The sequence below is a fragment of the Bombus impatiens genome, unplaced genomic scaffold (assembly GCF_000188095.3).
Source record: "Bombus impatiens unplaced genomic scaffold, BIMP_2.2 scf_0487, whole genome shotgun sequence".
Lineage (NCBI taxonomy): Eukaryota > Metazoa > Arthropoda > Insecta > Hymenoptera > Apidae > Bombus > Bombus impatiens.
Window position 1 is genome coordinate 2,883,008 of NT_176906.1, and position 19,599 is coordinate 2,902,606.

Below are 19,599 nucleotides of genomic sequence, written 5' to 3' on the forward strand. Positions count from 1 at the left end.
AACAATGGAAACGACGCAAAATTAATATCTTCCTCGACGCCAATTAATTCCAGAAGGAAATTCTAAAGACGACGAGGGTAGTGAAACCTTCACGGTACATTCTACCGATTAAAATAATCCCGAGGCGAACGAGAGCAGTGAAATACACGACGTACTTCGAATTTTTCCATGGAAGCACTCGTTTTTCCGCAAATACACATCCCCAGCCTCAATTACGGCGGATCTGGGTTGGGCAGCGGCTCCAGACCGCTCGTTTACATAATTCGACGGAAATCATCGAGCTTATCCAGCAACGGAGAGGACGAGCGAACGGACTCCCAAAGCATAATCAGCCAATTTAGAATGGTTGGCAAGTATAGTGCATCTGGTGAAAGAACACCTATGATCCACGTTGGAAATCTCGAAATACCGATTCGATGATATTATGTTACTGCATACACTGGCTGATGAAAGTATTTGAATAATTATAATAAAAAATTGCACGTTCATACCGTAAGTGTTACGTGGAACATTTTGAAATTCCACTGGAAACGTAGTGAGACACGACCATAATTATATCGATCAAATAGAGACCAGTCTTCTTAAAATATACGAGCACGTAACTTCTATACGTATAGAAGCATGTATAGAAGTTATAAGGTATTTATAAAATTAATTTATTATTAATTATTAAATTCATGTTTAATAATAATTTATTAAATATGAATTTAATTTAACGAAGAATTACAAGTTATTTTGAATACATAATATGTATTCAAGATGGTTCCACTGAATACCGTGAGTTATTAATATAAGGGGTAATTAGCTACTTAAATACTTTTGACATTTCTGCGAAATACGCATGTATTTGCACCAAATATATTGCAGAAACTTATATATATTATTTTTTTCAGATTTGTTTCAAACTTTTCCAATGCAATTACCCCAGTCGACTCCTAATGAGATTTCGAAATCTTCCATATAACAAACATAGTACATTTACAAAAGGTGTCTGCAAGTGTTGAAATACTTTCATGAACCATTGTATATTCTACTCAACTTTCATGCTGAGTCTCGAGCGGTTTTATCCTTCTGTAACGCTACCAGCGACCAATTCCAATGCAGAAAACTTCCTCGAGATCTCTAAATAAGCCTTATTTTATGAAAGAATCGAAAAGAGGAATTCTTCAGAATCTTAACAAAGATCATGATACTTCTATGAATTTCTTTCTCTCGTGTCCTTCTCGTCCAGTAAATTCGCTTTCTTCGTATACTTGAAAGCCGTATATTTCCCAGGACAGCCGAACAGGGTCGTAGAGCCGAGCTAATATTGAAACAATGGCATGCAAATGAGCCAGCATTCATTCGTGAACTTTTTTCTTCGCTGCACCGTGACAAGTGGCAGCTCTCGGTTTGCAAAACAAACCGGTTAATTGCAGCCACGAAAGAGGAACGAACGAAACGGATAGAGAAAGGAACAGGTAGAAAGGCAAAGGCGGGACGAGGCCAGAGGATCCTGTCTGCTTACGCTCGTCGCGGAGACACCTGTGAATTCCGGTTCGTTTCGGGCTCTCGCGAACGTGCCCGGCCAATTTAACATTCGCTCGCGACCGCAAACTGCCTTCACCGCAGACTACTCCAACTGTACAGACGTATAGCTTCGAGGAAGTGCTGTTTTAACGCCTCTAAGGAGGAAAGTATCATTGATTTTTTAAGTTGGTGGCTCTCTTTCGACGCGGTACACGGCACGAGGAAATTAGGACTATGACACAAGTTTATATATATATATAAAATAAATGTAAAAAGATTAAAAGAAACTATATATATATCAAATTAAACTAAAATATATAAATAATATATATTAAAAGAAACTATATATATAAATATATATATATATATATATATATATATTTTTATTTTCTTATAGATGTATGGAGAGAGAGTGAATTGTTAGATAAAATATGTTTTTTTTTTTTGGATGAATTTTACAATCAATTCTCAAAGATAAAATATGTGATTGTGGAATAATAGGAATACAGTAGATCTAATTTCTTGACATTGGCAAGACGTGAGAAAATTACGAGTAACATGAAAATTTTGATAAATTCATACATTTGCAGATAGATTGATCATACAATAATAGAAGTAAATCTATTGTATATATTCTTGGCACATAAAAGATTTATGAAAAGAATATTTAAGCGAAGAATAGAAATTGATCTATACCTCTGGCACTCTGATATAGGTAAATCAAAAGCATTAAAATTTAGACAAGAATCGAAGGCAGAAATATTTGATTGTTGGATAATAGAAATAGAATTTTTGGTGCTTCGATTTCTTGACAGAATTAAGATTATGAAAATAATTTTGGAAGAAAGTCAAGAGTTCACGATAGAGTATTTAGTTACAGATAAATAAAAATAGTCTTTTCTTATAAATATTTTGTATATTCGTATATCTTGTAAATATCTTTATAAATGTTTTAAAAATCAATCGAAAGATATCCTTTTTCATTTAATGAAGTTTTATCTTTGTTTTATCCCTATCATAGGTCACTGGCACCAAACGCATTAAGACATCCTGTATCCCTGTTCTCGAAACTTGTTTGCGCCACATTACGCGTCACAACAGTGTCGCTACATTTGTAATTTGCAAAGCGGAATAGTACGTTTCTCGTCAAAACGAGTTTTGAGGATTCAGACGTGGCTGCTCGATGTAATCGTAATTAATTAAACGCTTGGTGCTTCTGTGCTTTTCACTGGTTTAATCTTCCATTTGTTTTTGGGTAAAGAACGCGACACAAATGCTACTTTCGAAAAAGGTTCGTTCGTGCGCGGAGTCAATTAATCTCCGATTGCTTGGAACGCAAAACTTAACTTTGATAGTGGAATTTTAACAACAAATTTTCTTATACAGCACACGTTAAGGTTTTACAACATACAAATGGATTTCGTATGAAAATTATTTATCACAGTGGGTAATAAAGCATTTGCACATCATTATATTTGTGTATTATAATATTTACGTATTAATTAATTGACGTTCAGGTATATTAAATTTTATAGTATTCAGTAAATTTGATGCTATGGAAATGAAACGTACGCTTTGATAAGAAACACTTAATTACACAAAATAAGGGCAAGGAAAAATATTTTTATAGCCGCTATAAATTATATTATAAATTAAATGATAGAAATATAGCCAACAGAAAACTAGTTTAGTTAGTATAATTTTTTCTTTCTGTAAAGAAGGAAATTCTTAAACTCGTATACTAAATATTCAGTATAGTATATCGATAATAAGTATTCCTTATAATTCTTTACACCTTTCACTTCTGTGAAACGACCTAATCAAGAAGTTTACAACTTGACGGTTTTCATTCAAGCGAACGTCATAATCTTGAATAAGATTTAATAAACGAGGACAAAGAGGCCGAAGGCGAATAAAGCGACAGACTAAGGATGAGGTCAACGACGAATGGCAGCGGAGAATTAGCCTCACTGATTGAGATAATCACGACCACTATCAAGGAGGTCAATGCGGGTTAAAACATTCATCGTCGAGAAACCGCGGTCGTAACTCGCGGTTTTCCATTCTGTCGACAAACGAAACTTAACTGGAATTGTTCGAGCGTGAACGTGCGTGAGTTATCATTCTCTTTTCCTTTATTTTATCCGGTTTTCTTTCACGGAACGGTACATTTTCTCGATTCATAACAGAGAAATGTTAGATCTCGACAGATTGATCGGCTCTGGAGTTTCAAAGATTCGAGAGGGAAGAATTTTAATTAGTTATCAAGACAGGGAAGCTTCTTAAGGATTCTCAATGGCCTCTCGAAGCACCTTCGAAACTCTTTAAAGCTTCGGATGCAAGGGAATAAAATCAGTTCCTCCGCCTTTTTTCTTGCTCTTTCCCCCGTCGCATTGCTACGTCCAACGAGTAGCTAAATGAGCTGTTCGTTGCGCCTGCCGATCCTATCCTCCCTTAATTCTTTTTCTCAATTACCGGACACCGCGCGGGTAAATAGAAAGTCCCCGTGCCGACGCTTCAAACTTTCCCCAAAGCTCTGCTGACTCTCATTAGACGTAATTACCAGCGACAAACTAACTATCTCTTTCTTGTAATTTATTTTGCTTAATAGTACAATGAGTACTGAGATAAATAATCGTAGGACGAACCATCGTTTTTTAAAACCTCTTGCAATCGATTATTAGGTACAACTTGATATTATATATGGTTTTATGTGTACTTAACGAACGAAGTGCTAATTTGTCCAAACTTATACTGTAAACTGGATATGATTCAAGAGACGTCGAATCTACATCAAACACGGAAGCTTTATTAAAGATAGAACGTATCTGAAGACCTTTGAGCATCGAAGAAGTAATATCTACGACTAAAATATGAAATTCTTATAAACTCTAGGAAAAGTTATTTATGCAACGTGTTTAAACATAAGTTCATAGAAAAATCATGAGATACGATATGGGTAAAATCTCAAACTTTCAGCCCATATCGTACATAAAATAGAAAGAAGAAGATGCTAGGATCGATGGGACACATAGACATCCAAACGTGCCAGGAATCACAAAGGAGAAGTAGACAAAAACGTAACATGGAAAAAAGCTAGCGAAGGGACGAAAATGGTGGAAGTCGCTCATCGACAAATTACGCTCTTCAAGTCGGTCCCTCCGTCAAGATCCCTTTTTTCTTTCGAAGAGAAGCGATCAACTTCCATTCTTCCAGCATGTCCGACCGTTTTCCTCGTTTTCGAAAACGGCCAGGCCGCGACGGCTCGTTCTACTTGGACGGAGCAGGGGTTAGAAAGCGGCGGAGGGTCGCTGAAGTGGAGTCTCTTGCCTCCCTTGGCAACGGTCACTTGGAAACCCGCCGAAAGAGTGGACATTCCGCGGAGCACGCCGTAGAGGGGACTTTTCGAGGAACTTTTCACCATATACAAACGGTTTTTCGAGGGTGTGAACGTTGAAGAACGAATTCTCTTCTTGAAATTTTCATGAGCAACTCCCTGCCGTTACTCTGAGTCGAATTATTGCTCAATCTGGTCTTAAATACGCTGCAAACGAACTGAAAGGGCTTACGATGGAGACTTCTAGTTCTTAATGTTCGACTTTGTTCGTGCTTACGAATCCATAAAAAGAAAGGTGATCACGGCGGGTTGAGTCGAAAGAGATAGGTGACTGGTTTTAGGCACGCTTGATAGAAATGTAAATTATGTTTATGGTCAGAGTTATTGATCGTGTTTCCGCTCGTGATGATGAGACTCTGCTTCAGTAAGCGAATTTTTTAGCATAAAGATCTGAATTGGTGCAAAGATGGAACGTTTTACGAGCTTTCTTAGGTCTAGAGATAGAAACGAAATTATGACCAGAGGCTTATTATTTGAGTGTTTGATATTTGAGTCTTATTATTTGAGTCTTGAAACAAACTGATCAACTTCAGTTTTTGTAAATTTCTCGCAATCATCGTCCACGCAATTAATAATTTTCAATTCATTGCGAGAGAACGACACATATAACAATAAATTTCAAAGCATACTTTTAAGAATAATGTTTATTACTATCGGTTATTGTCTACCTTCGAACGATTTCTGATAAAACTTCTCTTTCATGATATAATAGCTAATCGATACTAGGACAATTATTTTCAAAAATGAAGCTTTTATTAAGCGACCGACTGTTAATCAGCAGTACTCCGCTAAATCATTATCCTTGACTCAACGAAGGTTACAAACGGACCTCGACTCGAGGCGGGATGTCTTTTTACACGTTCAACAATTACGAGTTCCGCATCCGAGGTGTCAATCATGAAAAGAGGATGTTCTCGCGAGGATACGGTGAAAATACGGCTAACGAAGACAGAGGAAGCGCAGTGCAGAAAAGGCTTCCTTCCAATTTACGGCCGCGCCGGATACGTGAGTAATTGCAAGACAGTGAAACAAAAGGTCGCGGCTAAACAAAAGATTGACCCCTGACTGCCTTGTCACGACAGTTTCCCTTCACGTGCTTACGTACGATGTATGATTGCGTGCCTGTTGACTCTTACGCCAAGAGAAAAGGCGAATCAGTTTGCACTATTCGCGTGGCCGACGTTCACTTCCTATCATCGCGACTACTATAATTTTTCTTGATAACACTGGGGGTGCAGTGAGACTCGCTGTGCAGCGAGGGATCTCAGAACGATAAGTTTTCTTAAAGAATGTAATTTCGCTGCTTTTGTTAATTAAGAAATGTAAATCAACGTGCTATAGATGAATTACGCAATTACGTAATTACTTATTCGTTCATCTTTGAAGATGTATGAAGAGGAATATTTACAATTGTTGTTGTTTATAATAGTTATTTGTATAAATAAATCGGAGTGCATTCGCCAAAAATTATATTAAGCTTAGATTTAAAACTCAATCTCATTGATTGAGTACGATGAAAAAGGGAATTTATAATTAAAAAATGAAATTAGAAAAGAAACTGGGTTTGTTTGAAATGTATTCTTTAGTATTAAATTTATAATTTGCAACAGCATATTTATGGAAAATTTTTTGAACAAAGGGTCAGTTAATGCAGAGATGTAGAACAATGCGTTCGAAAGCTGCTGATGGACGCAGATTTGTTACCACGGCAAGATAAACGAAATGGGGTTGCCTTCCGGTGCAACCTCCCCTTTCTGTTCCTTTTTCGCCTTCGTTCGAAGGGACGAAGAAACAATGAATCACGAGAACAACGCCGAATATACGCCTCATTTGCGATAACAGTGTCCCGCTAAAAGACACGAATTGATAAAACCAGCTGTAGAAATAATACACGGAAATATCCGTCAAAAGAAATACAAATTTAAAAAAAAAGTATTTTTGTTAATAGAAAACCTAGTTACAAAAACGAACTGTGTAAACCTAACTGCAATATGACCTCTCTTGCCAAACTTTTTCAAACAAAATACACTCTTCCAAAGTATCCTTCAAACAAAATATAAAAAAACCTTTACTGAAACTTAAAAGATCAACTTAATCTCAAACAAATTCAATCTCAACATAAGTACCCTACCTTACCAATCTCCCTTTAATATCAAATTCGTTCAAACAGACTTTAAATCACAAACAGATCCGTGTACTACAATCAGTACAATACTATAAAACTAGAATATATTGCACTACAATAAAACATTTCCTCTATCCTGTCGAATAATCCCATCAACCGATGAAATTGCATATTACATTGACAGATTATGTGTTCCAGATACGATAGCCATTCGTTACATACTTTCTTCTTGCAGCTACTTCCGTTGGAGAGAAGCAGAACAAGATCCAGAGGATCTGGCACGAGCGGAACACCCACATACCCGATGGGCACACGTCTTATTTACGATAATTGCCTTTCATCTAACTAACAGGCGGCCTTCTGAGTCGCGGAATCCGCTTGTTCTCGACCTGGACCGGCTCCGAGTAACAACCAGCTACTCTCGCAGATATTAACCCGTTCTGGTAGCTAGACTCGGTCCTTGCCTCGAAGCGCTTTCTCGATTTACGGCTTTATCGAACAGAGATTTCTTGCGCTCGCGAGAGATTCATCGTAGAGTAGCAGCGCGGGAAATCGCGTAACGAAGTCTCTTCTTGACGCTAGTCGATCGTCCCTGTTATCCACTTTGATCGTCGATCGTCTGTCTGCAGTGGCCAGCACCGGGTTATTAATCACGGAACCCTTGATGCTTTTTCGATGATCGTCGTTTTTGTTTCTCGATGGCGACGGCGAGATATTTGTTTACTTACCGATATTTATTTTATCGCCAAAGTGATTGAGATATGACTTGTGGTTGCTTCTATATTTTATACGAGCTTTTACCATCGAATTTTAATCACCTTCAGAAACTTTTAACGAGTCATCCTTCGAAACACTAAATAGCATACGCCAACTTTCACCGATCATAGTAACGTACTTGCATTGGGTAAGATATATTGTAATCTTTTATAATATATTTTACTACAAATAGACTAAACTGTAAACGATCTATGTCCATACACGAGCATGTACATTATATAACCAAGTTACATGTGTAGTAAGATAGAATAGATCCTTTCAATCTTCACGCCGATTTTGTATAGACGAAGTACTTGTGCAAGCGCCGACCTGTGCCACAAAGAATGGAACGTTCTATAAAAGTCTTCATATCTTTAGCAGAGTCTCCTCTATTAAACCTTCTATTATAATAACGTGAATTTGACCATCGCAAGTGAAGTATAGATAAATGGATCGTGAAGACGGTTGCTACGAGATATAAATACTTGCTTGAATATTTCTTGTCAAGTAAAGGAGGTTAGCTATCGGATAAGAGAGGCGTGATTAACGTCATGGTGGGACATGGTTTCGTCACGTGCGACATCGATGAAAGTATAGCACCCAAGTGGCCTAGGCATTAATGGATTTTAATTTTTTTCTTTTTTTTTCGAAATTAGCCGCGCCTTGTATCGATCAAACGGCGGCCACTGCCGACTAACATCGTAATCGATGTTGCAGCCAACGAGCCGTGAAAGTGTCTGCCATGGAAGAAATCTCTCGCGGCTTCCATGCGAATTTTGTAGTACGGCGAGCCTGCTTTCCAGCGCTCGTTCCATTTTCCCTGGCGAGGCTATTGTTGGATCCTTTCAGAAGTTACTTCTATTCACATCGTAAATGCTTATCCATGGTCCAGTTTCGTCATTTGACTGTAGTATATATAAATTTACTTTGCATTTTATATTTTACCAGACAGAGATCACTGAGAGATTTTATAAAATTAAGCATTTCATATTGGATTATTTGTGATTAATTTTGATGTCTCAATTCCGCTCTCCTTTCGATGGACAAAAGTATTTTTTATGTATCGAGAGAAACTATAGCTTGAAATTGGAACGAGAAATCGCGAATATTAACACGTTGAATGCCACGCCAGGTTTACAAGGTTTGGCCGTAGCGCCACGATGAATTTTTTATTATGCGATACATATAATGTTGAAATATTACCTACAAGAGATACGTTACGGTGTATAATCATTATTAATGAATTTATTTCACTGAAGTCACCGGCGACTCCTGTGGAGCTGTAGTGCAATTTCGATCGATTCACTTATTTTTGCGATTATCTATTATTTCATATTGTTCCTTTCCTTCGCGTTGCTGAATAATTGTTCTCTGTTGTTACGTTTCGGGACCTACCATAAACCGCAATCCAGCCTTCGGTCATACTTATTCGGACCCGCAATAATCGTCACAAGATTTAACATTTTTTACTTTACTGTCGAAGCCCTTAATTGCCATCAAACATTTTTCAAGTTGAAAGTTGTTCCTTAGGGTTGTTGTTCATTAAGGTAAAACACGGAAAAAGCGGGGTTTTCACATGTTCGACAGCCACTGGTGGAGACGCACATAATAGACCTATATTTCATGTATAAATAAAACTATTTTTATATGTTTTACACTGCATTAATTTCATCACACCATTATAGTGACAAGTTGCAGAGTAATAATAAAAAATGTATGACTATTGACATTTGTTCAAATTATGTATTTTTACTAATCTTGGTGCGCCGATCATCGGCGACCCCCACAACGCCACGGCCAAGTTGAGTGCCGGTCACCGGTGACTCCTATGGCATTCAACGTGTTAACGGCGGTTCCTTTATCAAACTTAATACAAGAATTAACAATTGAGAATTGATGGACGAATACGGAAATGGTCGAAGGCACAAAGAACATCGAGCTATCAACTAACTTTATTTCCGTAATTAACGTGTACAAGTACCTAAAGTGCCTGAAAGACACAATCCTCTCTGCACAAGAATGAATTTATTGTTTCAAATTGGAACTGAAATTAACTTTGAAGCCAGAGTAAGAAACTTCTATTCGGAATAACAAAGGACCGATCGAAAGTGATCGAACGATACCAGCATTTAGCACGATGAACCTTAATGACCCGCCTTAAATCCCAGCAGTTGGGATTCGACGAAAGATCGGCCGAGATTTCGAAGTATGCGGGCAAATCGATAGATAGCGTATCGAAGTTGACCATGCGCGAAAGACAGAAATCCATTATGGCCTAATGATCGTTGAACGATGGCCGTTCCAAGGGAGAATCACAAAGGGAAGCTGTTCGATGGCTTTATAAACGATTTCACTGACGTCACATGGCATAGATGACGAATGTGACATGACGAAGCTCACCAGAGTCGCTTGTTATCGTTAAGAGTCATTGTGTCAAATGGGAACATTAAAAGGAGATAATACTATCTTTTCGCTTGGTATAAAGCAAATATGGTAGTTCACAATTCGAGAAACGTATGTAATAAATAGTAATCTTATTATGAGAAGTTGCGTTTGTGAAATTGCTTTCTGGTTAATAGAGGGTCGATTTAAATTGCAAAGAAAATAAACAGAATCGAGAAAAACATAGTCAGAGAATTATGTACAAGTCACTCCGCAGGCAAACTGATGAGAAACCGTTAAACAAAAACCAAAAGAGAACTTCAACTACTACCATGAAAAACATATTCTTCGCATAAAACACGAACGTTTAAAAACATTGCACCTAAAACCTCATCCGCATGAAGCCGGCAATTATCGTCCATCACCGATCTCACCTCGTATGCCGTCCGATCAGACCCATATCTCGAGCAGCATATAAAACGTCTGCCTTCATCCTTCGTACTTACTCGCGATAATCGAGCGAGCCGTGTCCTTTCGAGAAAAAACCACGTCGGTAGAGACACCCTGCAAGCTACGCCGCTATTCCAACTAACGACTCGCTCCATGGATAATAAGTATCTTGGCGCCGGCGAGGAAAACGGTCCCAAGGATCATAAAGGATGGTTTCGACACGCGTGAACCGAGGATATCGCGTGACGATTCTCGTGTACGGACCGTGAAAAGAAACCCCGGAGACGTTTCCACGGCTGCACGAGGCGGAACCAGCCTGGAATGAACAGTCTGGCCTGCGGGCGTAATTAAACTTGTCGCTTAAAAATGAGTAGCCGCGAAGGAGGCGCCGTAAACAGCCGACTTTCGGAGAGTGCAACACGGTGAAGCCGGTAATTAACGTTCAGCCAGATGACTGGCTGAAGCGAGAGAAGGCAACGAACACCGAAGAACAGGAGGAAATTCCTCCGCCTCTTTTTTCTTCTTCTTCTTCTCCTCTTACCGTCGAGATTTTATCCTCGAGTGGCTCGCTTACGAAGAACGGAGCGGAAAGGTGGAAAGCGTAGAAAAGAAAGACGCCAGGTGACAATGTTGTGGAGTATGGGAACGTAATTTGGTGGTATCGTGGTTAAGGAATGGAAAGCGAGGGTACGGAAAGTTTGGATGAATCGCGAATATAAGATCTTTGACTTGAAAAGGTTTCTGTCTTGTGGAATGACGGGCAATGAATTTTATGGCTATGGAATTCAAAGCAATTAATTAACGGGTGAAGGATGTAGTTTGATGAAATCGTGGTTGTTCGAAAATAAAATAACGATGCTTAAAAGTAGTTTTGTCTCCGATCAAATAAAGACAAAAGTCTAAAATCTTGGTATACTAAATATACAAGATGGAAATTGAAACTTCTAGAACTCTGAATCATACACAAACTGTAAAACGTATACGTCAGTTTATAATTCTATCGTCCGATTCCCGTACCTAGTCGTAAGTTGTAGAAAATTTTATTGGCACTTTTAGTAGTCGTAACAAGGCGGAAAGCAAGAGAATGGGGGATCGAGTTGGCTATGAGAGTAAAAAGGGGAAATGTCTCTTTAATCTTTTTCGATTTCCTATCGAGAAATTCTTGCCTGGTTAAAGAAAAGATAAAGAAGAAGATAAAGAAGAAGATAAAGAAAATGGAAGGGAGGAGGCAACGCGGTGACCTCTTCCGCCGATAGGATCTAAATTAAATGGCTAATTAATTGGCGGGATGTGCATCGTGGTGAGCAATTAATTGCCGTATTTCGCTGCAATGGAATTGGCCTGCGGTGACAGTCTGATGAGAATTATTACGCCATTAGATCAGAGAAATGAGTCAACGTTTCTGAATCCTAAACTCTGGACAAATAACATTTTCATTCCGCTCGAAATTAGCCCTCCGACTTGTACTTGCAAATTTCTCATTTCGCGGAATTCATTCAGACAGACGGAATAATGATTCGATTTGTTCTTTGGTAACTTTCCTCGATATGAATATTAAAAAGTAATTGCAATAAACTAAATTGAAAATCGTCACTTTGTCACATTTTACAATCCTCTTGGTAAAATTTTTCATAAAATTCTCTTTATAAAATCGTCAAACGCATTGAAAGCTATTGTGACATTTATAGAAAATCTACAGATACGTGAATTAATCGTTTTCCTAATATCGCAGAAAATAGTTAACTCTGCTGTTGTCTTCGATAGACTTTATTAAAATACAGATAGTTTTTAAACATTTGATTCTTAGTATTCCACATAATATAGTCATTTTTTATAGTCTTTTGGATGCTCCACGCTTTTTATAAATACAGTAGCATAGTCAAAGAAGAGAAGATATCTGAAGAGATATAAAGAAAAAGGTAAAAGAACAGTAGAATAAATAATCAACTTTCAAAATATTTCGCGTGAATTCCAACAAAGATGTTGGAACTTCTAACACTATTCGATTCAATTGTGGTCTTTTTCCCCATCGCCATCGCAAACAGATTAGCGAATGCTCTTAAAGATACCAAAGGAATAAAGAGGCGGACAAGAGAGCACATCACTTTCGTGACGAGGGGCGTGGTTAAATGAAAGAATAGAGTTCGCATGCTGCTGGTTTTGGGAGTAAAAAGGATGAACGTCCCATCTCGCGGGAAGTACTTAACGAAATCCTCTCATCCGCGTGGCCATCTTCCGAAGCTGATCCCTCTTCCCGACCTCGAGTTTTCCTCGTAAAACAGCTTTAATTGCGGACATTCTCGGAAGAAAACCACCACTCTGTGGGAGATTATTTTTAATGGTGGAATCGGACTTTGCACGAATGGACCTGAAAATATTACAGGCCCTTTCTACTCGGCGCTTTGTAGAAGTGGTATTAAAGGTCGAAACTTAAGTTTGAAGGTCTTAAGATTGGAGCTACTCAATGAACATTGTGAAGAACGTTTTTAAGTAGACACGGCCGTTAATGATCAGACACGAGTTTTTAACGGTATCTCTGTGAATTTGTGACAGGAAGAAGAAATTTAAAGAAACGTGTGTTCAACGCTAAACGAGTAAAATAACTTCATATTCTTACTGTAAATTTTACACACACCTGTTTATTTTAATTAATTCCGGTATCGTCAGTCTCCAATGATCACCATTACATAAATAAAAAGTCTGGTGTCTGTATCAACTCATCGAGCAATAAATAAAAGAAAAATTGGGAAGACACTGACGGTAGATCTATTCACAAACTATATTGCAACAATATTAGAAATCACAAATCTTCCTACATTTATTTCCACGACATCGATCGTTTCTCTTCAGGTAAAAAATATATTACGAACCACGAAGAAAATAATATGCCGTTATTCCTTTTAAAAGCTATAGAGCTTCCTTTTAGAAGCTATTATAACGATTTATTAATGCGATCCACGGGATATCATATTTTTTCTTTACCTTGGTCGGATCTCGGTCGTATCGCGGAACATCCGTGCGTTCGCCTCGCGAAATCTTCCCTTGCCAGTAAATCACGATCCGATGCAAGAATACCGCTGGCTCGTATGACCGTCATTATTTACGCATCCTGCTACGAACAGAACGAGGGTTGGCCCTTTGCACCCTTCTGCAACCCCATAACATCGCCCCGAGAAATCCCTTCCCAAACCCATTTTGCGTCTTAGGGATTACGGTCTCTCGTCCATGCTCCTCGCCCTTAAAATTCGATGAGTTTGTTTTTCACACATGTCCAAGGACATGTTCGTCGTTATTCCAATCGCCTTAAGAACCTCCTGCCTTTTATGGGCTAACCTGGATTTTCATATTTCCAAGGGTGAATTGTGTATTTTTAAGAGAATATTTTGACACTTTGCTGCTATGTTAAGAATATAGCCTGAGAAGCTTTTGGGTGTTATGTAAATAAGTTGAAGTGATGGGTATTTAATGGAGTTGGTTATTTATGGTTATACTTGAATGAATTCGAATTACAAAATTCTAACACACTTTCACCAAAATCGCTGTAAGATATTCTAATTAATTTAGTGTCGCAAAGTTACTTTGCAATTTTTTTGTATTCGTTCATACTAATTTGCCCTTGTGCAAAGATCATAGAGTTACTTCATAGTCGATCATTAATGAAAATCAAGCAAAGTTGCGAGCAAAGGTGCGATACGACGAAAACTTTCTATCTTTCTTTTTACTTATCTTTTATTATTTATCTAAGCAACAATGAAGTCTATATTTGGCAAAAACATGCAACGTATCGAGTTCTGCGAGAGAAACACCTAGAATTACGAGTATCATGATCTACGTGACGGAATAGAAGAGATCGAGTTTATAAATTGCACTTAATAGCTCTTCCATCAATGGCAATTTCGCCGTAATAGAATGTTATTAATTCGAACGTCACTGAACGTAAGACTACTTAATCGAATTCCCGGTTCTACGTGTAATAGCAATAACAGCGTAATGCAACTTTAACGACGCACGGCTCGATTTGTCTTTACGTTTCCGTAGTAATTGTGGGAACGACTTCTTCGAAGGAACGTTACACCAGTTACAACTTTCGATTTCGAAGAACTACAAAACTTAAATACAATTATTCGAGCCTGCAGCCTTTCTAAAACTATAAAATAAATTTTCTTGTAGCATTGATAATGTATGTTTTATATTGATCGCACGCCTACTGCGCGGTACGAAACGAATAACACTGTAAAATTTAATATGCGATTACGAACCTGCGTCTGTGTAATGCAGCGACAAGAATCTGTGATAAATGTTTTGGGATTTAGTTTTTAAAAAATTCGGGACACGTTCGAAGAAATGAAAAGTGACATAACACATACACTTGAACTGATTGTACGAGTTTGATGGTGTCTAACGAAGAACATTTTAATATGAAGAAGAGAAAAACTTATTTGCGTGAAGATATAACCATTTAAAAAATAGATGACATACTTATAGAGTTTAAAAATCAAAAATATAACTAATGTTATTTGTTAATGTTAATAATAAAGATATAAATTTAATTTCAAAATTAACAAAAATAGAACTGATTATCAAAGTATGAAATATTGAAATTACTCCATCATAATACATGAAAAATATAACTTATCGTGTAATACTGAACAGTTGATTAATAATAAGTCTACTCAATAATTTTATTCAATCACGCGACCTTTTCACCATCTTCAGAATTACAAGCTCGCAAAATTATTTAAAAGTTGCTTCAACGCTACGTAAAATTTTATACTCTTCAAAGATAAAAGTGACTAACTTTCTCTTTTCACGTTTGACGATCTGGCACTCGCGTATATTCGCGAGCGAAGAAGCTTAAAGTAACTGATGATAACACGAAGCGGAAGTAACGAAAATAAGGAAAAGGAAGAATCTGAGTTCGCGCACGGAACTCGAAGAAAAGGGCGACAGGACGCGAAGGACGCTTCTGTTCGGCGAAAGAATCATCCCCAGCTTTTCTATACCGAATGCTTCTCCAAGCTATTTTCCGTGGTCGTATTTTAACGAAGCCTTCGCTCTTTGCCAGAAAGAAAAAAGAAGTAACTTTCTTTAGAGCCGTGGTCTTGTTATCCACGCAGTTTACGTAATTACAAGCCGGTTTCGCCGGAGAAAAGAGTCTGCCTTGTTTAATCCCTACGGGAAAGGCAGAAGGATGATTGTTTATCTATTCGAAAAGAAAAGCTTCGCGCGAACGAGAATCGAGAAAAGACGTTTGATGAGGTCGGCACAAAGGTGTTTCACAGTTGGAAAGTTTCTCTCCTTTTCGGGCGAGTTTCTTCGCTACGGACGTGTCAGCTTATTTTCACTTTGTACAATAAAATCTGACGATAAATTATTCCGATAGAATAGTAATTGTCGGTATGACAGTGGTAGACGCGCACGTCGATGTGTTTTCGCTGCAAGAAACGCGACTGCAATTGTCGATCACGAAGAACGGAAATGGAAAAGGATCGGTGCCAGCGACACATACAGACAGCATTGCGCGACTGATAGTAAGATACTGTTCAGGTAATTCATGAATTAGAGTTGGGATGTAATTCGATGCGAATTATCTCTATATCTCTCTGTTTTATAACGTAAAATGTAACGACTCATCAAAGAATCGTGGGTCTCATAAGGAAAGTGATACACGTGGTGAACCTTTAATTTTTAAAAACTGTGAATGAAATTCAATCCCGATATAGAAGTTTATACGTTTCCAAATATTAAAATATCTTCCCATACGTAGTCATGAAAGCTTGAAAATAATTTCGTTCATGGACAAGACTACCATTTTTTATATATATACTATACCATTTTTTAATTAAAAAACCTTAACAATAAGTATAACCTCCTTTGTTTTAAACATCAGAACAATAAAGTTTTAATGTGCATTTAAGCGTACTCTATACGTATTCTATACGTATAAATCATTATAATTAAAGTAGTATAATAAACATAAAATTCCATCCCAACAAAAGTCGATATTAATATTATGACAAGCGCTACTGTTTTTCGGGTTTACTGTTATCCAAAAAAATCTGTATCTCTTTCAGTAGCGTTAAAACAAACTATTCTCGCATTCTTCTAACTGCTACGAATAAAAGAAAAGAGGACCAACACGCGATCGATCAAAAATCAAACGAACGTTCTGAGGTCGATTCACGTTAATTGCCACGGTTCAGCCCCGAAAATCATACGGACCCAGCACATCTATATTTTGAGAGAGCCGCATAACAGATAAAATCCGGTCGCATAGCGGCACGGTGAAAATAAAAGATCGCGTCGGCCATGTTCGATTCGCGTGGCCGGTGTGCGTTTAACGATCGGCACTGTATCATCGCTCCCCGGCAATATCATTAAGAATTTCGATGCGAAAAACGCAGCCATAATCTGTGCGGCGAACGCAGCTGGCTTTTGGCGTAACGACATCACGACACCAGGTGTCCGTGTCCGGCGAATAACCCGTTTAAATTGCTCGTATGAAATAGCGCGCGTCCCTCCGTTTGCCAAAATGACGAAGAAACGAGGGAAAAAAAGATAGTGCGGGACGGTGTTGCTGTGCCGCGAATCCGCACACTTGCACTCAAACAGCGCATTTTAAAATATAATAGCAAAGTAGACCACACGATTGGTAAAGATTTACGGTTACGCAATGTTTGAACACTTAGCTATGGAAAATTCTTGCGTTTATATTATATTTGTTACATAAAACATTTTGAGGAAGTGAGGGTGAACCTTTCATAAAAAGCGTTTACGAGAGTTTAAATACTTTCCTGAGCTTGGCTATCAAAATCCTATTTCTGATAGCTGGCGTGCTGACCGAAAGGAATTAGTCAAGTTATTAAATAATTATCTCTTTTAGAGTATTAGAACGAATATACATCACGCGAGACAGGAGGAACCTGAGATAGCAGACTAGTCGCTCGCACAGACCTTGAGAATTCGCGAATCGACGACGAGTAAATTTGCTATCGAAGTGCAGAAAGAAACTTCGAATACTTCGTTAATTCTAACAAATTAGAAGATGAAGTATAGTAAAATTGCGTATGGAAAATCTAAAATAGCAGAGATATCACGTTCGCATCATAGACACTGCCTCAAACTAACTATAGCTCACGTTTTAACAGAGGTGAAAGAGGGTGAAGGGGAGAAAGGTGTCGATCGAGCAACGTCTACCTGCCTATTTATTTGTCTATCGACGAGATAGAGGGTGAAACGGACAAACGGGGATGGAAAGACAGGAATACACAGGACCAGCAAAAGCTCGGGGTAAAAGGGAGAAAATGAAAAGAGTACGCGTCTGAGTGGATAGACGCTGGACGAATTCAATCTTTTTTTTTCTCTACTTCTGTGCACCTCCTCTTTGATCGAACGGACATATAGGAGTGCTTCTGATAATTAAAGTATTGTGCGGAGGGTGTAGATAAACTATAGATTGAACGATCAGGAAAAAGGGTGGCCGGAACGGAAAATGAGTGGTTTCGACAAGGGCATTCGAAAAGTGATAGTTTCGAATCTGAAGTGTCAGAGTGACTGATCTTTGAATATTAACGTTTCGTTACATTATTGTTAAATTATATCAAAAAATAATCAACATAAAAATACCTAATTTTATACAAAATTCTACTTATCTATCATCGTTAGGCGTAGCTTCTTTTCTCTCTTAAAACTCCTCTGAAGATCGACACTTTCACCCCTTGAATAGCTCCGACTGGCAAAGAGATCAAAGAGCCAGGAAAGTGCCAGAGGGAAAAAACGGGAGAGACGAAGGATGCAAGGGAAGAGACATCGAATTCCGTAAGCAAACAGGACAGATAGGTAAGTAGATAAATGGAGACATAAACAAAGAGAGAATAATAGATATGGGAGGATGTAGGAAGAGAGCGTAGAAAGACGGAAAAGAGAGATCGGTCACGCGACGAAGGGAAGGAAAAAGAGGTAACCTGAATGGGATTCGGCGGATCCGTTCAAACCTATCCTGGAAATAATACCCTTTGTGCATTGTGACCAGTCTCGTTAGTTACCTAACGCTCTCGTGCGCTCGCGCGCTCGCTCGTATCACCCTGCCAATTCTCATTAACGTCAGACGGTAAAAATAAAAGAGGGCAGGCCGTCAGTGACGAGGCGTGACGCGACGTGCTGGCACGTGAAAATTTCGGAACCGACGGGAACGCGTTTGGAACACGGCCGAATTAATAGTGAAATCTCCACCAACTGGGATCGGCCTCGTCGTTCGAATGAACGAGAGGAAACCGGGATCAAACCGATGGGATGGGATCGCGGGAAATCGATCTCGGCAACGAGTTGATTTACCCTCGGAACTTCGTGTCTGCGATGTTTTTCGGGGGATTTAATGGTTGATGCGCTGATACGTGCCGTAAGATAATTTAATAACAGCTACATGCGCTAGTTTAGCGGTTTATTTGTTGCGTTTCGCTGGATCGTGGGAAACGACACTGAGAGGTAAACTAAATTTTCATGTCGTTTGGTAGAAGAATGACACAACTCGGGGATGTACACGCTCATTCATAAATATTAGGACATATTTTGAATTTATATAAGACCTGATAATTAGTCCAAATTATTTTTAATTACGATTAATCGATCAAAATATTGTGTTCGCGCAAAATAAAGATTTAGTAATTTGTGAAAGCTATTTGAAAGAGTTACCGGAGAAATATGATAAGTTAAGAATTACGCGTTGGATGTAATCACTTTCTCAAGGGTTTACGATTTCAATTAATTTAATAAAACAATCTCCGAATGTACATATAACAACAATTATATAAAAACAACTAAATCTACAAATTAATGAAATCCTCCCGTAATAAATCTTCCACTACAAATACTCAAGTATAATCGTATTTCTAGCTGCTCACACGAATTCGTCCGCTAAGCTCTGCAAGGGACACAGGTGATGAAAATCGTTTAGTCAGCACGGGTCTCTTTCTCCTTCTTT

At 38.3% G+C, this 19,599-nt stretch overlaps 1 protein-coding gene across 8 annotated transcripts in view; it reads right to left on the reverse strand.

Moving 5' to 3' along the window:
- The window catches only part of LOC100742188, a 399,729-nt gene that overhangs the window by 166,360 nt on the left and 213,770 nt on the right, over positions 1–19,599 (reverse strand). The window lies entirely within an intron of this gene.